General features: G+C 46.6%; 1 long non-coding RNA gene across 1 annotated transcript; it reads left to right on the top strand.

Annotated features, from left to right (window-relative positions):
• The first annotated feature begins 14,808 nt into the window (after positions 1-14,808).
• LOC128412388 (uncharacterized) lies at positions 14,809-15,556 on the top strand. Its single transcript, XR_008330080.1, has 3 exons — positions 14,809-15,127; positions 15,273-15,366; positions 15,473-15,556. It is a non-coding gene; the product is annotated as an uncharacterized LOC128412388 (long non-coding RNA).
• Positions 15,557-24,558: the final 9,002 nt, after the last annotated feature.

Raw genomic sequence — 24,558 nt, 5'->3', positions numbered from 1 at the left:
AATAATAATAATAATAATAATAATAATAATTGTATGTCTCCCATCTGACTGGGTTGCCCCAGCCACTGTGGGCGGCTCCCGACAGAATATTAAAAACACAATAAAACATCAAACATTAAAAACTTCCCTTAACAGGGCTGCCTTCAGATGTCTTCTAAAAGTCAGATAGTTATTTATTTCCTTGACATCTGATGCGAGGGCATTCCACAGGGTGGGTGCCACTACTGAGAAGGCCCTCTGCCTGGTTCTCTGAAACCTCACTTCTCGAGACTTCCGGGTTAGCGCCAATGGCTAATGGCGGATTCCCTCCGAGCTCCGGAGGGAATCGGCTCCACAGGATTAGGGTCGTACCGCTGCGGCGACGCGGAGACCCTTAAAAATCACAGGCGGAGAAGCCTGTGAACCTGGTGACTTGGCGGGCACCATTTGCGCCCCCCCGACCTGCGAAGGAGCCTTTTTAAAGGCTCCGGAATGGGGGACGGGGTGAGAGGCGCGGTGCTGTGAGTCGTCTGCTTCTCCTGTGGAGTGAAGCCGCGCTGCCATGGCCGGAGAGCGCTGACTTCTTCTTGTGATTTGGACTTGAAAATAACAACCCGTGAGTAGTACGGAAATTGGCTTTTTAAAGAATTTTTTTTGATGAATTAGGTACGATCGGGGGAGGTGTAAACAGGAAGTCAGCCTCCTCCTCCTGTAAATAAGCTAAAGCAAGGATCTGCTAACTAAGGTCGAGAGAATTTTTTTCTTTTATCATTTGGCAAAAGACATTAATTTCACGATTTGGCACTAGAAGAAATCTTACTGGAGGATAAGAGCTAATTTTGGGAGTTGAAGTGCCACCCCCCGGACCCGGGAGTGATCCGCGAGAGAGCCTGTTGAAGGTATTGGAAGAGTTTGACAGCTGTCAAATTAGCTGTCAGACGGAAAAAGAGAACTTTGTTTCTGTTGCTTCTGCTGGCTATACTTGTTACAATTTGACTATATTTTGTTGAAAACAAGGAAGAACTGATACAAACTAATTTGATTTTTGGATTTGAACTGGAAAGAACACTAAGTAACCAAAATCCCTCTAGAGGGGGTTTTGGGACATTACAAGAATGGCTGAAGGAGGGGAAATTCAAGCTGAACTGGACAGAGTCTTTGTTCTCTTGGGAAAGTTACAAGGCCAAATTGATGTTTTGGCTACAAATGTTACAACTCTGGACTTAACAGTAAACAAATTCATTGAATCTGACAAGGAACTGACTCAGGAAGCTCATGCAGCTGAACAAGAAGAGAAACTTGAGAGCTTTGAGAGTGGGAAGAAAGAGATATATGGTGTTCCTGAGAAAAAGGAAGGAGGAGCTGTAATTTTACAGATGGTAAAGGAGAGCCAGAGGCCTGGCATGATGGCTGCAAAGGAAAATAAGATCTCGATGGTGAAAATTTGGTTTGAATTGGAGACTGAAGAATGGAGAGATCTTCTTGTGTGGAGATCTGAAGACCTAAGGATTACAAATCTGATTAAGGTGGAAGTTGGAGCTTTCGGGACATTTGGACTTAAAAAGAGTAAGAAACAAGACTTAGGCTCCACTTTTGAGTATGGAGGTCTGGTTGGAAGAAATATGGACTTTATTGGACTAGAGCTTCTCCGAGATTTGGTGTTTAATACTAAGGACTATCCAAAAAGCCGGCAGAGAGGAACTGAGAGAGAATTGAGAGCCTCGGACGTGAGATCCCCAGGCTGAGAGTAGATTGACTGATGGACGATTATTGGGATTGGAACCGGGAAAGGGGGGGGGGTGGAGTTTGGGAATCCAAAGGGTGCATAATTGTAATTTGTTTTGCTTTTATTTTGTTTTGTTATTTGTATTTTGAGGATTGAGGAAATCGTGGAAGGGAATTTAGGTCGACTTTAGAAAAAGGCTTTAAGAATAAGAACAGATGTATAATTATTGATGCTTATAAGTTATAAGTTATAAATTTATAAGTTAAAAGTTTAAAAGTTAAAATTGGTTTTTCTAAAATGATTGAAATATAAAAAGGTTAAAAATTGGGGACAAGAACTTGTTGAACCAACAATTTGAACTGGAATACAAGAGGGGGAGGTGTGGGGAAGTCAGAAAATACGTTATTGAAAATAATGACTTTGAATTTTATGTGTTTTTAAATTTTTCTTTTTTTTGTTTCGTTTCCTTTTTTGTGTTTTTCTTTGATTTTTTGATAATGGAAAAATCTTAATAAATATCATTTAAAAAAAAGAAAAAGAAACCTCACTTCTCACAGTGATGGAACAGCCAGAAGACCCTCGGAGCTGGACCTCAGTATCTGGGCAGAATGATGGGGGTGGAGACACTCCTTCGGGTATACAGGGCCAAAGCCATTCATGAAAGAATAAAGGACTGAAAAGAACTATCTATGTTTTGGGCTCACTGAAAAGTGATAGGTTGCTGCTGTGCTTCTTTGCAGACCTAGGAATTGATTGTAAAGGAGTATAATAATAATAATAATAATAATAATAATAATAATAATAATAATTTATTATTTATACCCCGCCCATCTGGCTGGGCTTCCCCAGCCACTCTGGGCGGGTTCCAAAAGAATATTAAAATACATCAAAATGTATGTATGTATGTATGTATGTATGTATGTATGTATCTCCCTAGGGAAGCCTAACTCATCTCATGAGACCTACTGGACTAGATGAAGAATAAAGTCATTTCTGACCCAGTACTGTTAGAAAGTTACAGCTTTTCCTCTACAAACCATCTCTTGCAGTTCTCAAGAGGAATTGGAGGTCAAACTAGGGCACATTTGAGGATGGTGTGAAATCAGATAATTAGTGATAAGGTAAGCAACCTTCTCCAACTATCGTATTTTTGCAGCTTTTAAATAGGCACTGGCTATAACATGCTGCTATAATATTAATACAACCTGCCCACCAACTTAATAGGGTGAAATTACTTCAACATATTTTGCCAAATATGAAAATAAACTTTGTTTACTAGCAAACTTCAATCTGAATGCTTATGAGTTAGGAGTCAATAATGCAATATGAGCACATTGCATCTTGCATACAGGTTAGTTTATTATTATCGTTATTATTATATGGTTCGGTTCAAGGTGAAAAGGCACAGAAGAGGAAAAGGGGGCTTCATATATTGTAGCTATCCAAATTGCAGCTGAATAACAGTGGTTCTGATGCAGATCTCATTCCTATTCAGGCATTCCTCTAAAAATGTGATGAGGAATGGGGCTGTACCCACTAGACGCATGCCAGTGTCCTTGCCTTGCTGGGCTGCAGCCCCAAATGTCTGCATGTTGGGTGGAAGATCTGAATGGGGACTTCTCGTGTGTTCAGCTGAGCATACTTGGAATCCACCCCACAACCAGGAGCTCCCATTACACAGGATCCCTGATCATTGAGAGGCTTCTGAGCATGTTCAGGTGAATGTGTGAAGAACGACCCTCCATTAGGGATGGAGCCAGCAAAGTTGGGACACATGGAGCACTGGGAGCAGAAGTGGTGCATACAGATCTATATACCCTGACTAATTATTCCTACCATATGTTCTTCATAGGGTAAGCATAGGATAATGTGTTTAAATACATCTTTTGACCACGCATAAAAATTCTGGTACCTGAGTGGGACATGAGGCAGAGTCCTTTAACAAGGGAGAGCCAGTTGTCTGGGGTCAGTTGGGTTTAGATCCTAACACAAATCACCTAAGATATGGGAATACCTATCCTTCTTTATGGGTCTAAAAGTTCCACTGGCTGCCAGCGTGATACAGGATTAGATTCAATGTGCTTCTGTCGGTTTATAAAGTCCTAAATGGCTTGTGACTTAAACACTTGTAGTAGCCCCTTCTCGCCTACAGAAATGACAGCATTAGTGGTTTTGACTGGATTGTTAAACAGAGTTTGTAGGAAGGGGGGTGCGGTGGGTGCGGTCTGCCCCAGGTGTCATGACTGAGGGGGGTGACAAAATGGCAGGCCCTCATCATAAGCCAAGGCCGCTGCCTCCCCTGCCATGTATCTAGACTTAAGAATGATGCTTTGGTAATTAGCCAGCTGGATAGGCAGCTGACACCAGCCCCATGTAAGTGGTGAATGCAGTCATCCAATTATCAAATGTGCATTCTACATCCACCACCTTGTCTTTTTTACAACGTGGCACCGACTTAAATTTTGTGCTGCATGAAGACACCAGAGAAAGCAAAGAGAATAAATCCATGAACTCACCAATGAGGATGCGTGTGCATACCTTCCTCTTCAGACGGACATCTGGAGGCTGGTCCGTGCGCTTAAAATTGAAGTCACGAACCCTCCACCTGGCGTCCAGCCCATCTTCACCGCATGGTGCAGTAGCCCCAAAGGCACAGTGATGGTGCCAGGTTCTATGTTCCGCAATATAGCTTGGAAGCTCAGAGGACTTGTGCGTGGTGACCCAATACCCCTTGCAGTGTTCCTCTGACTCACAACTGGAGGAAAGATCCAAAGCATCCAATGAATCTCTCTTGCACTTGTGACCGTGCTTTCTAGACCTGCACGTTCTCTTCTTCCTGTGGTGCACTCTGCACAAGTCAGGGCTGGAGGAACTGTTGGAAGAACTTATAACCGGTGATCTATTCTTACGCCTACCTTTGCAAGAGCAGTGCCGTGGGGACTTATCTAAGGGGGCCTCAGCCCATGCCAGACGCTGCTGCAAGTGGTGATTTAAATGCTTTAAGTTGTGAACTTCCTCCCCGCTTGACTGAGAGGTGCCACCCTCCAGGCTACGGCAGTCAAGGGAGACATCAGGTGACAAACTATACCTCTGCCAATGGCTGGTGGCTAATAATTGGATGGCTTTTCTTGCTAAGCCCCACACCTGAAGTGGAGGAGCCATCTAGCCTTCTTGGCTAGCCGGCCACCTTTGTTAGGCCCAGCCCCTGCCAAGGGTCTTTGCCCTTGGCACACAGGATAGGGGCGACCTTCCTGCTGGTAGACAGGACCCTTGATCTTATTTGCTGCCTGCACAGTGCCCCTCACTGTGCACCTACATGTGCAAGGGGGGGAGAGATATCACTGTGCCCAGTTGTCATAGCAGGAGACATTATAGCGTAACCAGCATGTGAAAACAAGGAATTACCAGCTAACACTGTGGGAGCAAGCTGAAATCTACCTAACAGTTGGATAACTAAACGACGGTCTAACAGACAGAACCAGCAACCTTGCTGCGCAGATGCTGTGAAAGGAAATACTGAAAAGCAAGCAAAATAATACGTTAAGATTCCTGCAATCTCATATGCTTGAAGCCAGAACTGCACCACCTAAGCCATGTGTTGGTGGCCAAAACTGGAAGCCACCAGGAGGCAGCCCATGCAATGCAATAGGCCAGGAATGAAAGGAGTGGTTAATTATACCCTATTAATTAAGAGACAGCAGCCAGCGACCTACTACGTATGTGCAATAAGTTAGCAGCAAGAACTGCACCCCCAAACTCAAATGGCAATGGTATAAACAGCAGGCCAAGGGTGGGAGGGAAGGGACAGTCCAGGTGCCGGGAGGAGACCCCAGCGGACCCTCTGAATCCCCAAAACCACCCCCACAAGTGGTGCCAGTCGCGGAAGGCCTAAGCAGGCCACCAAGCGGCCCAGAAGCAGGCTGTGTGGTCCCAATTCACACCTGATACTGGGGGGTGGGGGTGGGAGAGAATGGCTACAGCCATGGGAGGCCTAAGCAGGCCTGAAGGCGGAAGGGTGGCGAGGAAGGCAGTGGCGTTGCGTGGGGGGTGCAGGGGGGGCCGGCCGCACCGGGCGCAACATCTGGGGTTAGGGCAAATCCACGGGTTAGGGGGCGTAAATCCACAGCTTAGGGGGCGCAAATTACTTGCCTTGCCCCGGGTGCTGGATGTTAGGATATTTCCGTTCCACCTTAAAAGGGAGCAGGATGTTTGTGTCACAGCCTGCGTGTTTCCTGTCTCACAGGATGTTTATGTTGTCAGTTGCTTTCGTTTTCTTGTTGTTGCCTGAGCAGCTGAAGCAGACGGTCATGGTTTCTTTGTTCTGACCAACGCTGAATAAACTGTAAATATGCTCTCCTGCTGTGCATCTTTTGCTGTGTGAATTCTGCTGATAGAGTGTGCACCAGTCCAAGAATGTGGCAATCTAAATTCTTGAGACTTCGTATCGCTATTGCTGATATTGCCTGTCTACGGGAGATCGATGGATCGTCCGGCAGGAGCTTGGGGGCTCAGATGGACTTTGTCTCCCTGGCAGTATCCCAACACTGACAACCCACGCTACGCCACTGGAGGAAGGCTACCCTGCAGCCCAGTAAAAGGCCGATCCATGTCCGCATCCTCGCTCCTCCCGCCGTATGAGGGGGGCCAGTGACGGCCGCGTGAGGCCTGGAAAGCCAACATGCGGCCTAGCAAAGGCCATGCCATTTGTTTTTTTTTAATAAATATTTATTAAAGTTTTACAACACAAAAAAATCATCATTTCAAAGTGTATCCTTTCCATACATAAAGTTCACATAAAAAAAAACAAATACGACAGAAAAACAAAAATATATAGCAGAAAAAATAAAAAAGATAAAAAGAAAAACAAGAAAAATGAAAAACCCTTTTTCTTAAATTTATATAGTTCCATACCCCTCTGTCTTGACCTCCTCACATCCCCCTTTTTTGTGTTCCTCCTTATTCTAATCCAATTCAGGAAATTCAAAACCTTATTGAACCATACTTAGTCTTACATTCTTCTAATTATTATGTCCCGATTTTCCATTATTTTAGTCCATATCTCATCTTGTATACTATGACATAATAATGTTCTGTTCATAACCCCTTGTCCTTTTTAGCATTCTTCTTTTAATTCACCTTTAACCAAGTCACACAAACCCTGTTTCCTTCACCAAAGGCCATGCCATTTGCACAGACCCAATGCCCCCCCCCAGATGACGGGGGTGGCGCTGACCACAGGAGGCCCTGAGGCCACCCCACAGCACAGCAGAAGGCTGCACCACCCGCCCGCTAGCCATGGGAGGCCTCTGCAGGCCGCCCCATGGTCCAAAGTAAAGCTAACTTACCTTTCCAGGAGAGAAATCCAGTGACGAACCTGGAAAGAAAACGAAGTGAGCCTGGGCCGAAGAGCATCGGCCCTTTTCTGGCCCTCACCCCCCCCCCAGCTGGAAGCCCGTTAGGGGTGGGGCAACGGCCACCCTGTAGCAAGGTGGGTGGCACCTGGCTAGGTAAGCCCACGCAGTGTCACAAACCCTGCCCACCTCTTGGAATGGGTGAGAGGAAATTGCTGTCAACTGGCATTCTTTTTTGCTGATTGCTATATGCTCTTCTCGTGGGTACATTTTCTGTCCTATATGCGTTTACATTGCCCTGTTGCCAATTTTTGTTTCATATTAGCTTTGTTTTTGTTGTGCCACACCCATAGCTGTCAACTTTCAGATTTGAAAATAAGGGGGCAGCAGCCTCACTTGTCCCGGGGACAGTCTATGGGATATCTAACAATCTGGGATAGCAGCGGGAAGCAGCAGGAATAAGGGAATTTCCCACAAAAAATGGGAAGGTTGACAGCTATGGCCGCACCCTGGGCTTTTTGTGAGGGAGGGTTAGTTGTAAATGCTTTTAAGTGATACATACTTCTGGCCTGAAGCATAGTTTAGCAACCCCTCTTTTTCTGCAGTCAAAGGCAGGCAATGTCCAGCGGGTTTAACAAATTCCTACTGATTTCTCTGGGATTTGCGCTGTGAACCTCGATCAGTCGCCAACAGATCTACAGAAGGAAAATTTAAGCCAACTCCAAATCCAGAGACTATAAGAAATAACACCATTCCCAGCTGGGGCAGAAAAGCAAAGTTTTCACAAGGAATTTATTCTGTTCAGTTAAATATTTGATTCAAACTCCTGAGTTTGGTCAAACCCCCCTATTCATAACCCAGGACTTATAATGAACTGTTGACAGTGAAAAACGCAGCACTGGAACACTCTAGGTACAGCTAGCGCCGTTTTATTCATGGAGTAGGTAGGTTGATTAAAAAGGGAAGCACGTGGTTGAATTTAAGTCAGTCGTTTTAAGACTAAATGAGAACTACATTTCAAATTTGTGATGAAAATTGAATTGTGGATTTAGAGGCCTTATCTCAGCTGAATATCATAATGAGAAAAATAAACTGGAGTGAGAGGAAGGTTTATGTAATAAGAATGTCCTGGAGGGGATATCATTAACAATTTTTAAAGAGCCCTGGAGAGTAGTGGAAAGACCAGCACCATTTGTTTTTCTCATGTCCTAGGATGAGGACATGGGGGAGAGTATATCAGGGAACACAGCTGGGACTGCCTGGTGTCCTACGCCTTTTTACTTGCATATTATATGGAATTGTCCTTTGAAATGCTGATTGTAAAAGGTAAAGGTAAGGTGACTATGGGGTTGCGGCCAGTGGGGTAGCAAGGTCAGGTGGTACCTGGTGCAGAAAATGTATTGTCACCCCCCCACACACACATTGAAATTATTAAAAGAAGGAAAAATAAGATACTTGCAGTCACAGTGTCTCTCTCATTCGCTGCGGCACGGCGTCCTTTACCTTGGGGAAAAAATATTTTAAAAAAACATATTTTTGCCATTTTGTCACCCCCCTCAGAGATGACACCCGGGGCAAACTGCCCCCCTGGCAACCCCCCTTCCTACGCCTCTGCCTTCAGGTGTCTTCTAAAAGTCAGATAGTGAGGCCTCGGACCATCGGCTGGGTGAGGACTGCAGGGCCTGCTCCCTTCCAGGGCCTTTTCCAACTGGCCCAGGGGGCGGGGCCCAGGCCCTTATTTGGAACAAACTTTTGGGGAAGTTGGGAAGTGTTCTGCGATTGCTTCCCTGTTCCAAGTGGTTAGTGTGTTTTAAAATGTCCTCAAGCAGTCGGTGGCAATTCAAATTTGCATTTCTTTTTCCCCTTTGTTCCTTTGCTGGGGGTGGGTGGGTGGGATGGATATTTGGTGGGGGATTAATTTTAGTATAATTGTTCTGTTTTTGTCTTTTGTTGTTTTATTGGTTCTGTATAGTTTGTGTTTTGTTTTAAGGGGCGGGATCAGGGCTACCTGGGAGTGGGGTCCCAGCCAACACGATGGCTGGGACAAGGTCCACAGGGGGGGAAGCACTGGGACATCCGATCTCGGTGATCATGGGCAGGAGGCGGAGTTACGCTAAGACCAGACCATGTCATTACCGAGGAGGCAGGTTTAGTCGTTGTTTGAGGACTATCCCTGCCTCCGGGTCTGGCCTTGACCGGATGGATACTGGAATCAACAGGGGAAACCCACATGACCTGAAGGTGTTGCTGTGTAATGCCAGGTCAATTATGAATAAAACCACTGCCATCTATGACCTGATTGTGGATGGAGGATTTGACCTGGCATGTGTGACAGAGACCTGGTTGGAGGAAGCAGATGGGCCTGTCCTTGCCACTGCTTGCCCACCAGGTTTCTCTTACGCACAGCAACCCAGGTCATGTGGGCGGGGAGGGGGGGTTGCAGTGATTTTTAGGAAGTCATTAGCTTGCATCAGGCGTCCTACTGGGAAGACCCAGTTTTCTGAGTGCATGTTCTGGAAGTTGGGCAATAGGGGCAGTACAGGATTCCTTATGGTGTACAGACCTCCCCGCTGCACCAAGGATTCCCTGTCCGAGCTGCTTCAGGTCATGGTGGATGTTCTCCTGGAGACACCTAGTTTGGTTGTCCTAGGGGATTTTAACATCAACGCCGACACGACCTTACAAGTGGCCGCTCGGGACTTCGTGGAAAGCATGGCCTCCATGGGGCTGTCCCTGAATAAGTTTGGCCCAACTCATAGTCATGGACATGCCTTAGACCTGGTATTCACCTCTAGTGACGTGGGTGATCTGACACTAAGTAAAAGTGAAACAAAAGAAGTACCATGGTCAGATCACTTCCTGGTGCAACTGGACTTCTCTGTGACCCTTCCCCTCTGCAGGGAGGTGGGACCAATTTGGATGGTCCGCCCCCGAAACCTAATGGATCCAAATGGTTTCCAGAGAGTGGTAGAGGATGCTTTATCCCATGTTGATGGCCTTTCAGCTGATTCCCTGGTGGCCCGCTGGAATGCGGAGTTAACAAGGGCTATCGACTGTCTGGCTCCGAAGCGCCCTCTCCGATTGCATGGAGCCCGGACAGCCCCGTGGTTTTTCTCGGAGCTGAGGGCAATGAAACAATCGCTGAGACGGCTAGAGCGTCGGTGGCAGAAAACTCACTCCAAATCTGACCGGACACAGGTTAGAGCTCAACGTCGAGCCTACCAAGTGGCGATAGCGATGGCGAAGAAGACTTTCTTCACCGCCTCTATTGCATCTGCAGAAAATAGTAGCAGGAGACTGTTTCAGGTTGTCCGCAATTTAACGGAACCACCTTTACCACGGGGACCTTGTAAAGACCCCAAGATCTCCTGCAACGATTTTGCAAAGTTTTTTGCAGATAAAATCACTTATATTTGGAAGGAGCTAGACACCACCGTGGGAGCAGGGCTGGGGCGGGAGACTGCTAGAGCCCTGTCTGGTCAAGTTGCATGGAATCAATTTCAATCCGTTACCCCCGAGGATGTGGACAGGCTGCTTGGACGCGTGAAACCAACCAACCAGTCTCCTTGATCCTTGCCCATCCTGGCTAATAAAAGCAAGCCGGGAAGGGCTGGGCGATGGGCTCTGCGGGGTGGTGAATGCTTCCCTCTGTGAGGGAACATTCCCAGATCCGCTGAAAGAGGCGGTCATTAAACCGCTTCTTAAAAAACCATCTTTAGGCCCGGCCGGTATGGCCAACTATCGCCCAGTCTCAAATCTTCAATTCTTGGGCAAGGTGATTGAGCGTGTGGTTGCTGAACAACTCCAGGCACGCCTGGAGGATGCGGACCATTTGGATCCCTTCCAATCGGGGTTCAGGCCTCATCATGGGACTGAAACTGCCTTGGTCACACTGGTTGATGATCTCCGGCGAGCTAGGGAGCAAAGGTGAGAGTTGTTTCCTAGTTCTGCTGGATCTCTCAGCGGCCTTTGATACAATCAACCATAACATCCTTCTGGACCGTCTAGAGGGGTTGGGAGCTGGAGGCACTGTTATACAGTGGTTTCACTCCTTCCTCCTGGGCCGTGTTCAGAAAGTGGTGGTGGGGGATGAGTGTTCAGACCCTTGGGCCCTCACTTGTGGGGTGCCTCAGTGTTCCGTCCTCTCCCCCATGCTTTTTAACATCTATATGAAGCCGCTGGGAGAGATCATCAGGGGGTTTGGACTGGGTGTCCATCAATATGCAGATGATACCCAGCTCTACCTCTCTTTCAAATCAGAATCAGTGAGGGCAGTGAAGGTCCTGTGTGAGTGTCTGGAGGTGGTTGGAGGATGGATGGCGGCTTATGGATTGAAGTTGAATCCTGACAAGACAGAAGTACTGTTTTTGGGGGACAGGGGGCGGTCCTGAATAGGGTAACTGTGCCCCTGAAGGACCAGGTACGCAGCCTGGGAGTCATTTTGGACTCACAGCTGTCCATGGAGGCGCAGGTCAATTCTGTATCCAGGGCAGCTGTCTACCAACTCCACCTGGTACGCAGGCTGAGACCCTACCTGCCCGCGGACTGTCTCGCCAGAGTGGTGCATGCTCTAGTTATCTCCCGCTTGGACTACTGCAATGCACTCTACGTGGGGCTACCTTTGAAGGTGACTCGGAAACTACAACTAATCCAGAATGCGGCAGCTAGACTGGTGACTGGGGGCAGCTGCCGAGACCACATAACACCAGTCTTGAAAGACCTACATTGGCTCCCAGTACGTTTCCGAGCACAATTCAAAGTGCTGGCGTTGACCTTTAAAGCCCTAAACGGCCTCGGCCCAGTATACCTGAAGGAGCGTCTCCACCCCCATCGTTCTGCCCGGACGCTGAGGTCCAGCGCCGAGGGCCTTCTGGCGGTTCCCTCATTGCGAGAAGCAAACCTACAGGGAACCAGGCAGAGGGCCTTCTCGGTAGTGGCGCCCACCCTGTGGAATGCCCTCCCATCAGATGTCAAAACGATAAACAACTACCTGACATTCAGAGGCAGCCTTGACATCTTACCTGACATCTTAAGGCAGCCTTGTTCAGGGAAGTTTTTAATGTATGATATTTTAGTGTTTTTTGGTTTCTATGGAAGCCGCCCAGAGTGGCTGGGGAAACCCAGCCAGATGGGTGGGGTACAAATAATAAATTATTATTATTATTATTATTATTAGGTTGCAGGAGAGAGAAGAAACGGAAGTTGAGGGACGCCTCCTGATGTGCCCACAATGAAATGGAAGGCTCAACATTTCTCAGGCACTTTCGGATGCTCAGCAGCCCTGTGTGGTTGCAACAACCCTGTAAAGTAGGCCAGTGCCATGTGCTCCCCAAATTGCAGCCGAATCTCTCACAGATTGGCATCCAACCTCTGCTTAAAAGCCTCCAAGAAAGGAGAGTCCACCACTGTCCCAGAGAGTCTTACCGTCAGAAAGTTCTTCCTAATGTTTAGTCTGAATCTCCTCTCCTGCCTTCCCCTCTGGAGCAGCAGAAAACAAGCTTGCTCCCTCTTGCAGCCCTGAGATATTGGAAGATGGCTTTCCTCTCTCCTCTTCTCCAGGCTAAACATACCCAGCTGCCTCAACTGTTCCTCATCAGGCTTGGTTTCCAGACCCTTCATCATCCTGGTCGCCCTCCTCTGCTCACCTTCCAGCTGCTCAATATCCTTCTTCAACTAGCCTGCGCTGACTGGCAGCAGCTATCCAGGGTTTCGAATGGGGGGGGGCATTCCCAGGACAGAAGGCCTGCATGCAAAGCAGATGGTCCAACGCTGCGCTATGGAGACCCCTAGCCTGCCTTGAAGGATGTGGGGGTGGTCTCCCTTTGGAAATGGGGTTGCAGCAAGAAGGATGTGAAATGCCAATGTGAATCTGTGGATAGAAGATACAGCCCAGTTGCAGGCGGAAGAGAAGATGCCTCCAAGTTTTGACAGAGAAGCATCACCTCTCAGGAGGGGCCAGGTCCAGGTGGAGGGGTTGCCATGGTGACAAGGACCTGCCCTCCTTTGTGACATCTCTTGCTCTTCCCTTAAAAGCCTCTGACTTGCAGGTGGCCATTGTGGGTTAGTGAGGAGAGGTCAGGAGAGAGAGGTAGTGGTGGTGGTGGTGGTGGTTGTAGAAGAGGAGAGGTTTGCTTGCTATTTTTCTTTTTCTTTTATTTCTTTTTCTTTTATTTTTTCTTTTACCTTTTTTCTTTTTCTTTTTACTTTTTATTTTATTTTTTATTATTTTGTATTTCTTTTATTTTTTATTTTTTGCATATTTGTGTGCATTTGTGTGCATTTGTGCATATTTATGCGCATTTGTGGGCACTTGTGCATATTTGTGTGCATTTGTGCACATTTGTGCACATTTTTGAATATATTTCTTTTGTTTATAGAGAAATAGTTAGGGGTAAGTGTAGGTTTAGGGTGGGGGTTAGGTTTAGGGTTAGGGCTGGGTTTGGGGGTGGGATCAGAGTTTGGGATCAGGCTTGGGTGGGAATTTTAGCTAGGTAGTTAGCTTAGAAAGGAGGGGGGATTTTTCGTAAAGATGTGCAGACTGTAAGTACCATTCTTTTGCTTTCTCTTGGTCTCCTGGGGGTGGGGTGTGAGTCCTGGGGTCCCCTCCACAGCTTTAGCTCTTTGGTCCACCAGGTAGCTTCATGCTGAGTGGAGATTTGAACCCTGCTCTCCCAGGTCCTCCCAGTCCAGCCCTCCAACCACTCCAGCTGTGCATGGCTCCATTCTGCATCTCTCCGTTCTGCTCCTCTTCTGGGACACCTTGATGCTTGGAGGACCCTCCTAGAGGTCTCCTCTCTCACCAGGAAGGGCAGGGCTGTCCTAAGAAGACGAGGCAGAGCAGCCCTTTAACAGCTGGCAATGCTTGTCTTTCCTTTGGGCTGGAGCTCTTGAACCCATAGCACTTGGGGCCTCCTTTCTCTCTCTGCCAGCCATTTGTGCTCTGGGCTGCCTCTTTCCAGCTCTGCCGATGCCCTTTCAGGTTGCAGAACTGCAGAGAGATGGCAGGAATTGGGCCAGACGCCCCTCCTCACACACACACACCCGAATTGGGGCTGCCAGCTTCTGAGTCGCTCTCTCTGCTCGTCTCTTCTAGGTTCAGGCGCTTAAGGCACCTGATCAGCTGCAACAAGGTGGCCCCCTTGGAAGTCCTGGAGCAGCCCGCAGTGTCAGGTGACCAAGTGGCCCTCCTTTTGGGGACGGGGGAGGGCAGGAATGGGCTAGGGCGGCATCTAGTAAAAAGATGCACAGAGCCAGACGGCTGGATCCAACCTTCCTATCTGTGACAGCATCTGGAAACCCAACCACCCCCCCCCAGCAACCACTCCATTTTGTGGGGTCTGTTGGAGGAATCAGGGGGGTGGGCTGTGGGGCAAGGCAGGGGGGCAGTTATCAGTGGGAGGGGCATCTTCCCTGGGGAGCCATGTTCTGGAGGCAGGAGGGCAGGATTGGCCCCCAAGGCCTGGGGTGTCCTTCTCCTGTACTTGGAATCCTGGACTTGGAATCCAGGAGAAAACTCTTGGAAAAGCCTTGCAAGGGGCTCAGGGATGAACTCACCTGTCCCCATGTCCTTCACTTTGCAGATGTGCTAGGAATCCACATCCCTTCCATTGTGGTGAGTATTGGATAAAATGAGAGCAGGGAGGGGATCCCTCAGACCTGCCCCCCTCTTGCACTCCACTCTGTGCTCTCAGATGCGAAGGAGCCCTCCGCCCACAAGGAACTGACAGCCTGACTTTTGCCTTTCAGCTGCTAGACAAAGATCAGCTTTATCTCCTGGGCATCATCCGGGACTGCCAGGAAGCTCGGCTCAGGGGGCTCCGAACCCTGAAGTACTCCAAGGAGGAGACGGCCAAAGCCATTCTGGTGAGTGATGGGTGGTGTGAGGGACCCCCATGGGGAGGGAGGGGCAGAAAGGGGCTGGCGTTTGGAGTTGGAGCCGTCCTCTGGAGACTCCCGGAAGGAGCTGACTTTCCTCCTCTGCTCTCTTCTAGAATATCCTCGGCGACTTGGCGTACTTCAGGGATCGCCCCCTGAGCCTGGCCCTGGCCTTCGAGGCCCTCCTGCAGTTGAGGTGAGTGGGCTCTTTGGGGTGGGTGGGGCTGCAGGGGGGCAGAACTCCAGGGGGAGCTTTGGGTGGGCAAGTCAGGCAGGAGGGAGAAGGGGACAAGGGAGACTTGGAAGAGGCAGTGTCTAACCCCTTCCCTTTCTCTCTCCAGTTTTATGAGACCCCACTTCAGTCCCTCTGTGGTCAGTGCGATCCTCCATAGAACAACAGAGGCAGTTCTGGGGAGCGCAGAGGAGGACAAAGAGGTATGTCCTCTGCTTTAACTTCTCTTCGCACAGCTCTTTCTTCTTCCCACACTCCTACAAAATTTAACCCAGCAGCACTCAACCTCTCTTCTCTCTTTTCCCACAGGAACTGAAGAGGCCATTCCAGAGCCTGCTGGGGGGTCTCCTCCTAGAAGCCCCCAATATTGGCACCCTTCTCCAATTCCTTACCGTAAGTATCCTAATAGCATCAGGGGTCGATTTAGGGTTGCCCCCCCTGTCCCTTACCCAACTGACTGTCCCATTTCTTTCATCCCGCAGGACCTCCGATATTACTTCCTTTTGGGGAGAGAAGACCAAAGGAAATTAGGGGCCAGCAGTATATCCCTGCTGCTGGCCCTTTCACGAAGATTCCCGAACCTAAGAGTAAGTATTTTGCCTTCCTGTATTCAGTTCTTTGGTTGTTTCCATCCTTCCTGGGTGGGGCTGCTTCTCTTACACCCATCCAGGGTGGGGTTCATAGTGTCAACGGACTCATATTTGTCTTTCCTCTGCAGAACACAGTAATCCGGCCGGAGCTGGCGTGTTTCAGGAATAATCTGAAAGAAGGTAAGCCCCACACCTTGGGGACAGTGAACTCCCTGTCCCTTGTTTGCCCAAGACACACCTCCCAGGTCTTCTTGCTGGGAGTCCTGCAGGACCTGCTCCCTGCCTGGTGGTCCTTTCCCACCTGGCCTGGGAGGGCAGCACCCAGACTGACTCCAGCTACAAGAAGCGGAGAGGACTGAACTGATTTTCTCTCTTTTTCATTCTTTTCCATCCAGATGACATCATCATTGAGGAGTTGTGATTTGGACGTCTCAACTGGCCAAAGACTGGCAGAAGAAGAGGCACTCACTGAGAATCAGGAGGGGGACAGATGATTTAAGCAGCCATGAAATATGGACTGAGATTGGGCAGAACAAGAAAGAAAGAAAGAAAGAAAGAAAGAAAGAAAGAAAGAAAGAAAGAATCCATGACAGATGGTCATCTAATCTCTGCTTTAAAACTTGCAAGGAAGAAGAGTCCATCACCTTCCAGGGGAGTCCATTCCTCTGTTGAACAATGTTCAGTTGGAATCTCCTTTGTTGTATCTTGAAGCCATTGGTTCGAGTCCTACCGTCCAGAACAGGAGAAAAAAAGCTCGCTGCATCTTCCAAGTGAAAATGGCTCTCTCTGGTGTCACTGGATCAAGCTGATCGATTTTCTTGCATTCCTTAACTAAATTGTTTTTAATGGATTTTGAATCAACGTGCAATAACTTGTTACTGTTTTAATTTCATTGTGTTATTGTCTTCCATTGATCTGGGCACTTTTCTGTTGTTAAGGGGGCTGGAACTGTAGCTCTTTGAATGGTAAACTGCAGTTCCAAGTATCCTCAGGGAGAAGCAATGTGTTTTAAATGTATGCTGCCTAAGTTTCGCTTGCATCTTTTAAGTGAGGGACCAGTGATAGGATTTGCTTCCAACTTCATCTCCATCAGGGCCTCCATGTCATTTGGGTCCAGAGGAAGAGGACAAACAAATAGTGGTGAAACAAATAGAAGCATTCAGGGAGGGATCGCTTTGAAGAAAACTTGCCCAAGGACCAAGAAAATATGGGTTTTTATTTGTATTGGGAGTGATCATCTTTCAAAGACTTATTAAAGTAGACTTGGCCTTTACATTGCACCTTTCCCTGTGTTATTACTACAATAGAAAGTGTTCTTTAAACAAAAAACAAAAAACTTTTTGCCCAAGTGAATCATATGGCAAGCACTCAGTAGCTCTTCCATTCTCAAAATCCCTACAAGAGTTAAGTAATTTCCTTTATTCAGTTCTGTAATTGTATCTTGTCAATTCAGCGGTATTAGGGTGTGGGTTGAATTGATTTTTTGAACGATAACTTCGGGGGAATAAGGGTTATCTTTTGCTGTCTGCTCTAAACAAGGCTTTGCAGTACAATACTACATGAAAAAAATAATGAAATGAGTTGTCTCAACATTTGGGCAGAAGTCATATCCATAGGGACATTCTGACTAACCACTTGGCTAATGTGTTGCCATTTATTCAGTTCATTATGCCTATACACACACACACACACAAATTCTTTTCTGTAAATCCAATTTTAATGCCTTAGACTTTGAAATTGTAGAGTTTGAAAACTATTGAGGAAGCTTATGCATATGCTACTTAAAAAAATATCTTAGCCTGTGGCTATATCTGAACTTTGCAAGAGTTCTCAGAAGTCATCTGAAGGCCACGTATTCTGTTTCTGATGTAATTCAGATAACTGAATATGGCATAAAGGCATCTGATCCACATAATTATGAGATGTACGGTCTTGATGACATTGAATTTCATGAGCACAGAACTGTACACAAGGAGAGTCATACCAAGAGGAACGAGCAGCATTAGAGAGGTCGTAATGTTCATTTATGCCGTGCCTTCCAGATATGCCGAACATAATTAAAATTGTTAAAAAGATTGGGAACAATGGTTAAACCCCTTGCTGATATACTTCAAATCATCCAGTGATCAATGAGTAGATCCCAAACAACCTTTTGCTCGCCCCTGTGCTAAACCAAAAATGATCCAAACCTAATTCCTCTCCATCAGTCCTGCTCTGATTTAATTTTGATCCATATCCCAGGGCTTAACCCACAACTCCTCTTGTCCTCCTGCTTTCTCCTGGGGAAAGCTGCTCTTTAGCACTCAATCAGAGAAAACGGCAATTGCGTTTTCTGCAGATAGAGTTAAAGAGCAGGTTTTTCCTAGGAAAGGAACAGGGCAAGGGGGGACTGCTTGGACCCATGCCTAGAAAGTGTGAATTGCGTAGAAAACTGCGTGGATCCGTACTTTCAAGGCACAAGACAAGCAGAAGTGGGCGAACCCCTTGTCTAACATCATGATTGTACCCTGCAGCAACTTTTAGCTTGAATGACAACTGAACATAGCCCACTTTATTTACAGCAGGGCTGTGGCCAAGGGAGGGGGCTGTGGCTGTGAAAGGAGTATAACACAGGGAGAGGGCCAGACAGGGGGGCTTTGAGGGCCTAAGGACTTACTCACCCCAATCTGGAAAGTGGCTTGCAATACCTAGTGGTGACACAGTCCAATGACCAGTGTCCCAGGTGAGCTCTCATGCTGTCATTTTACACCCATTGTCAATTAACTTTTAATATTGCAAAAATCCAGAGAGAGAGAGAGAATATACAATATATAGGTTTTTTAAAGAGCTACATCTGTGAAAGGGAAAGTCCATAACTTCTGTTTATCTCTGCAATTATGACTCAAGTTCCTTTAAGTTCCAGAAATCAATATAGACAACATGATGAATGAGTCTAAATTGGCCTCTCTTCTTCTGACCTTGAAGTTATTAATTCTGCATCATAAATGTTTGGATATCTCTAGTAACCTTTGGAACGCCAGATTATTTCTAGAGAGAGCGCTGGCAGAATAGTAGGAAGCAGGCATTTACTCGTGATTTATGACCTCAGTCAGGAACAAACCTTTCCATTACCATAATGCAGTTGGTCTACGTGTCACGGAGAAATGGCTCTAAATAATAATAATAATAAAAATAAAAGGAGGGGGGGTGAAGCACTTCCCGTTATGGTAGCTCCAAACGCTTCCATCCATTCCCTTGTAGGAGGCCATTCACAAAAGCTAACCTTGCTTTAAGGCACTCATATCCTTATATCAGGGGGCGCGGGTGGCGCTGTGGGTTAAACCACAGAGCCTAGGACTTGCCAATCAGAAGGTCAGCGGTTCGAATCCCCGCGACGGGGTGAGCTCCTGTTGTTCGGTCCCAGCTTCTGCCAACCTAGCAGTTCGAAAGCACGTCAAAGTGCAAGTAGATAAATAGGTACCGCTCCAGTGGGAAGGTAAACGCCGTTTCCGTGCGCTGCTCTGGTTCGCCAGAAGTGGCTTAGTCATGCCTGCCAAATGACCCGGAAGCTGTCTGCGGACAAACGCCAGCTCCCTTGGCCAATAAAGTGAGATGAGCGCCGCAACCCCAGAGTCGGTCACGACTGGACCTAATGGCCAGGGGTCCTTTACCTTTACCTTTATCCTTATATCTGTTGTCCAGCACTGCTAAAGCTTTTGTTCTGCTCCCTCATCAGAAATGCATGTGGACAGATTCTGCTCAGCATCAGTCTTTTTAGTACTGACCATGGCATTCATCCAGCACCAGTAAAGGTCAAGGAAAATTATGACAGGAATAAGGCTGGAGAGTGGAAGGGTGCTAAAGAATGATTTTATAGAGGATAAATATAAAACTGAAGAACAGAGAGGAGAATTAGTTCATCATCTAGACAACAAGTTGAAGGTTATCTCAAAAAACAGGCAGATATGGGACACTGAAAGGCTGGCCGAATAAGCAAGCCCTTGTCTGACATGGCCATTTTGCGGGCACAAAATGGGCTAGCTGCCAGAAAAGCAAGAGAAGGGCTGCCCTCAACACACATCAAGAGAATTTTATTTTATTTTATTTTTTGCATTGGACTGTGCCCTGGGGCAGGGGCGCAGCATGGGGGGGGCAGTGGGGCTGTGGCCCTAGGCACAGATTATTATTATTATTAATTTTTATTTATGATATGACATCAATTATTCAATCATAATTTTAACATTCCAAACTCCCCCCTCTTTCTGTGGTTTCTTTACATTTCTTTTCATCTTCCTGCATACTCCAAATTATCTCAACATATTCTTTTGTATATCTATTCCCACATATATCCCATATATATATTGAAACCGCAGGTTTTTACATTAATCCTGCCAATGTCTTCATCTGCTTACGGCTTGTTTGTAAACACTCAATAAACCATTTCCATTCCTTTCTTTATAATAAATAAATAATTGGTATCTCGGTTTCTCATTCTCCTGGTAAGTTTCGCCATTTCCGCATAGTCCATTAACTTCTGTCTCCATTCTTCTCTCGTCGGGACCCTGGGCACGGATTTTTGAGGGGGTGAAAAGCAGGCACCCCCAGTGCAGCCCAGCCTGGTCTCCTCTCCTGGCACCATGAACCAATGCCAGGCCACACTGCACTGGGAGTGTTAGTATTGGCTGTGTTGGCTGGTCTAGTAAGTGCTGTGTTGGCTGGTCAGGCTCCCCCCCCGTTCAGGTGGGCAGGTGGTGCAGCATGGTCCTGTTTGGTTCCAGGGCGGAGTCATTCTAGCAGTGTTGGCGGCTAGGGCTGGGGTGCCATGGTGGGCACTCTGTTCACCCCACCCCAGCACCCGTTCACCCACCTGGCACTCCTGCCCATCCCCTGGCACATGTGTACAACCCCTCCAGTGTGTGTGCCCACCCTGAGTGCCATGAACTCATGCAACACTGCTGCCCTGGGGTCACCCAAATGTAGATGATCTCTGTGGTGCCACCCTTAGGTCTGCATACTTGAGTCAAATAGCTCCATCCTTAGGTCACAAGAGTTGGCAACTGCGGACACAGAATGAGAAAGTAAAAGAACACATATATTACACCAGTGGAAATGGCAAAGATGTTTAAGAAAGAAAATAACAGACGCTGGAGATGTAAAGAAAAGGAAGGTACATTTTATCATATGTGGTGGGAATGCAAATGCATTAAAAAAAATTAGGAAATGATATATGATGAATTGAAAAAAATGTTTAAAACGAACTTTGGTAAACCTCCTGAAGCCTTTCTACTAGGTATCTCAAATCAAGAACTGCCAAAAGAAAAATGTGCATTATTTATGTATGCTACAACAGCGGCAAGAATCTTGATTGCACAGTACTGGAAGATGGAAGAAATAGCATCAAAAGAACAATGGCAAGAAAAATTGATGAACTATGCAGAATTGGCTAAGCTAATAGATAAATTAAGAGAAAAGGACAAAAAGGACTTCAAAAGTGTTTGGGAACCATTTACAGTTTATTTGCAGAAACAACAAAATGGCAGGGTTTGAATAAACATTCACAACTTTATTATAGGAACAGACATTTTAGAGAATGATAAGGGAATTTACTTTGATACAAAGCAGGACACAATAAACAAAACCAAATAACTGAGTAGGGGGGGAGTTGAGGGAAGTCCAAAGGAGGAGAGGGAGAACATTTTTATATATTTTGATGAATGAGATTTGCATCTTTATTTGTTATAAAACCCAATAAATATTTAATAAAACGAGAGAGAGAGAGAGAAAGCAAAAGAACACAGATTATAACAGAGAATATAACATGCTGCTGATGACTCAAACAAGAGAGAAGAATAAATCCTTGTGCCAGATTGCAAGTGTGTGTGAAAAAGAGGATCCAGTTTGTTGAATGCCTATACCTCTCTACTTTCCTAACCTTTAGTTTGAATATTGAGTAAAAAAACTGTTTTTTCGTTTTTTTAAAAAAGTCTTCAAGGTATGTAACTAATAGCCAAGGTCTTGGCATTTTAAACCCCAGTTAGGGGAATAACAGCATATAGAGTCTTGGTTTTTGAAAAGTCCGTGGAGGTAAGCTGGTGTTTTAGCACCAAAAGGTCAAATTTTAAAGAATTCCGAGTTCTAGACATTGCTGCAGAAATAAAAGTTGTGTAGATTTGTAGTGAACTTACCTGAACACAGAAACTGGAGAAGAAAGGCAGTTTGCTGTTGATTTGCATGTCAGAAAGACGATTAGTGTGAAGCACAGCTGATTGCTTACAATTATGGGGGAAATGGGACTTTAGTTAATGCTGACATTTAGCTCTTGCTGTGGAGTGTGTTTTAGGGATGACACAAATCGGGGACTGAAGTGGCCAAGCTGGAAATCTTTGCAAAATCACAGCTAAACCCAGACTCTTGAAAAAAACACACACCACAAATGGATGGGATAACATTTTCCCACTCCAAGCTAAATTCCAATGCCTCTCAGGATAATAAGACATCTCAAAACAGCCCATGTGCCTTGTGCCTCCTTCCCTGGATCAGTTTTTGTTTGAAAAAGTCATGGGACTCCCCCCCCCCCTTTCATTCTGGTTCATTAAATTTTGCTGGGGCAAAAGAAGGCACATCGGTCACAAAATCAATAGGATTTTTTGTGATGTTTAGTGTTCCAGACTCTTTCTGCTTTTCAAAAATTAAACTCTCTCAGGACATTTAAAACTGCAGATTATTATTACATTATATCCTGGCAGAGTAGCCCAACCCTGCTTTGTGCTAGGCTAGAGAAGGATTGAATTGGGCAGAGGTGTTCATTCAGCTTTGGCAAGCACTATGAATAAGGACGGGACGCGGGTGGTGCTCCACTGGTCCCATCACCTCCTGGCAAATAGAAGGGGAAGAAATGGAGGCAGTGAGAGATTTTACTTTCTTGGGCTCCATGATCACTGCAGATGGTGACAGCAGTCACGAAATTAAAAGACGCCTGCTTCTTGGGAGAAGGGCAATGACAGGCCTAGACAGCATCTTGAGAAGTAGAGACATCACCTTGCCAACAAAGGTTCGTATAGTTAAAGCTATGGTTTTCCCAGTAGTAATGTATGGAAGTGAGAGCTGGACCATAAAGAAGGCTGATCGCCGAAGAATTGATGCTTTTGAATTATGGTGCTGGAGGAGACTCTTGAGAGTCCCATGGACTGCAAGAAGATCAAACCTCTCCATTCTGAAGGAAATCAGCCCTCAGTTCTCACTGGAAGGACAGATTGTGAAGCTGAGGCTCCAGTACTTTGGCCACCTCATGAGAAGAGAAGACTCCCTGGAGAAGACCCTGATGTTGGGAAAGATGGAGGGCACAAGGAGAAGGGGGCGACAGAGGACGAGATGGTTGGATAGTGTTTTCAAGGTTACCAGCATGAGTTTGACCAAACTGCGGGAGGCAGTGGAGGACAGAGGTGCCTGGCGTTCTCTGGTCCATGGGGTCACGAAGAGTCGGACACGACTAAACGACTAAACAACAACAAGCAGGTGGCACTGTGGGTTAAACCACAGAGCCTAGGACTTGCTGATCAGAAGGTCGGCAGTTCGAATCTCCGTGACGGGGTGAGCTCCAGTTGCTCGGTCCCTGCTCCTGCCAACCTAGCATTTCGAAAGCACGTCAAAGTGCAAGTAGATAAATAGGTACTGCTCCGGCAGGAAGGTAAACAGTGTTTCCGTGCGCTGCTCTGGTTCACCAGAAGCGGCTTAGTCCTGCTGGCCACATGACCCGGAAGCTGTACGCCGGCTCCCTTGGCCAATAAAGTGAGATGAGCGCTGCAACCCCAGAGTCGGCCACGACTGGACCTAATGGTCAGGGGTCCCTTTATGAATAGGGACAAATGTTGTTGATCAATTGAAACATTCACTCACTCAAATTCTGTTTTATTAGTGTGTGATGTTTGGGGCCAAAGTAACGAAGCCATTTCAGAGTGAAGACAGTACTTTTCCCCATCATTCAGAATAGGTGAAAGATTTGTCTCTATTCATAGTGCTCCTCTTCCCCACTATTGCTAGGGAGCAGGGATTTCTCTATTTGCATGAATATTTTGCACATAGAGTTTCTGGTTTGGGCTCAATCCTTGCCAGAAGAAAGCCGTTAAGAAAAACAAAACTTTGCAGAGAAGTTTCACATCTTCTTAGGTTGCCTCATGGTTTATGCCCTGATGATTTTTAAAGGTGGCTGACGAAGCGGTTGGAGTAGGTTTCAGGTACACTTTTTAACGCTGTGTTGTATTCAATGTACCCTTAAGCGGATCATTCTGTCAGAGCAAGGATTCTTCCTCAACACAATGGAATAGTTTCCCGCTCTGATCATTTTTGGGGGGAATCCTGCAACATGTTTAAGTTTTTGCTCTGCCAACTATACATTGGAATCTACTCTGGATCAATACTGAGTAGAATTCCATGACATCAAGATGGCGGGCTGAATGTTTCAAAGCTGCAATGCAAGGCATGGCTTCAATTGGAATCCCTCATCCACTGACACACAGCTCTACCTTCCTTCCCTGCCACACACTTTCCAAACTCTCCTTCTCACACAGACTTCACTAATACTCTGAACTGAAAGGCCTGAGTGCTTTCACACCCTGCAGACAAAAATAAAAGTGCTGGCATCAACTGAACTCAGCTTACAAAATGGCGGAATCTGTTTGAGTCAGCTTGTAATATTTCTTCATTAGAGCTCTTCTGCTCCTTCTCTTTACATGTCGGGGGGGAATATTAGTGTTATAAAATATATATGGTACTATGTGTTAGGAAGCATTGCAGAGTTCCAAATTCACTTCAGACTCCCCAAAGGCT

This window comes from Podarcis raffonei, chromosome 4, assembly GCF_027172205.1.
Source record: "Podarcis raffonei isolate rPodRaf1 chromosome 4, rPodRaf1.pri, whole genome shotgun sequence".
NCBI classification, from domain to species: domain Eukaryota; kingdom Metazoa; phylum Chordata; class Lepidosauria; order Squamata; family Lacertidae; genus Podarcis; species Podarcis raffonei.
Note: the sequence above shows the minus strand (reverse complement) of the source record. Positions and strands in the feature narration are given on the sequence as shown.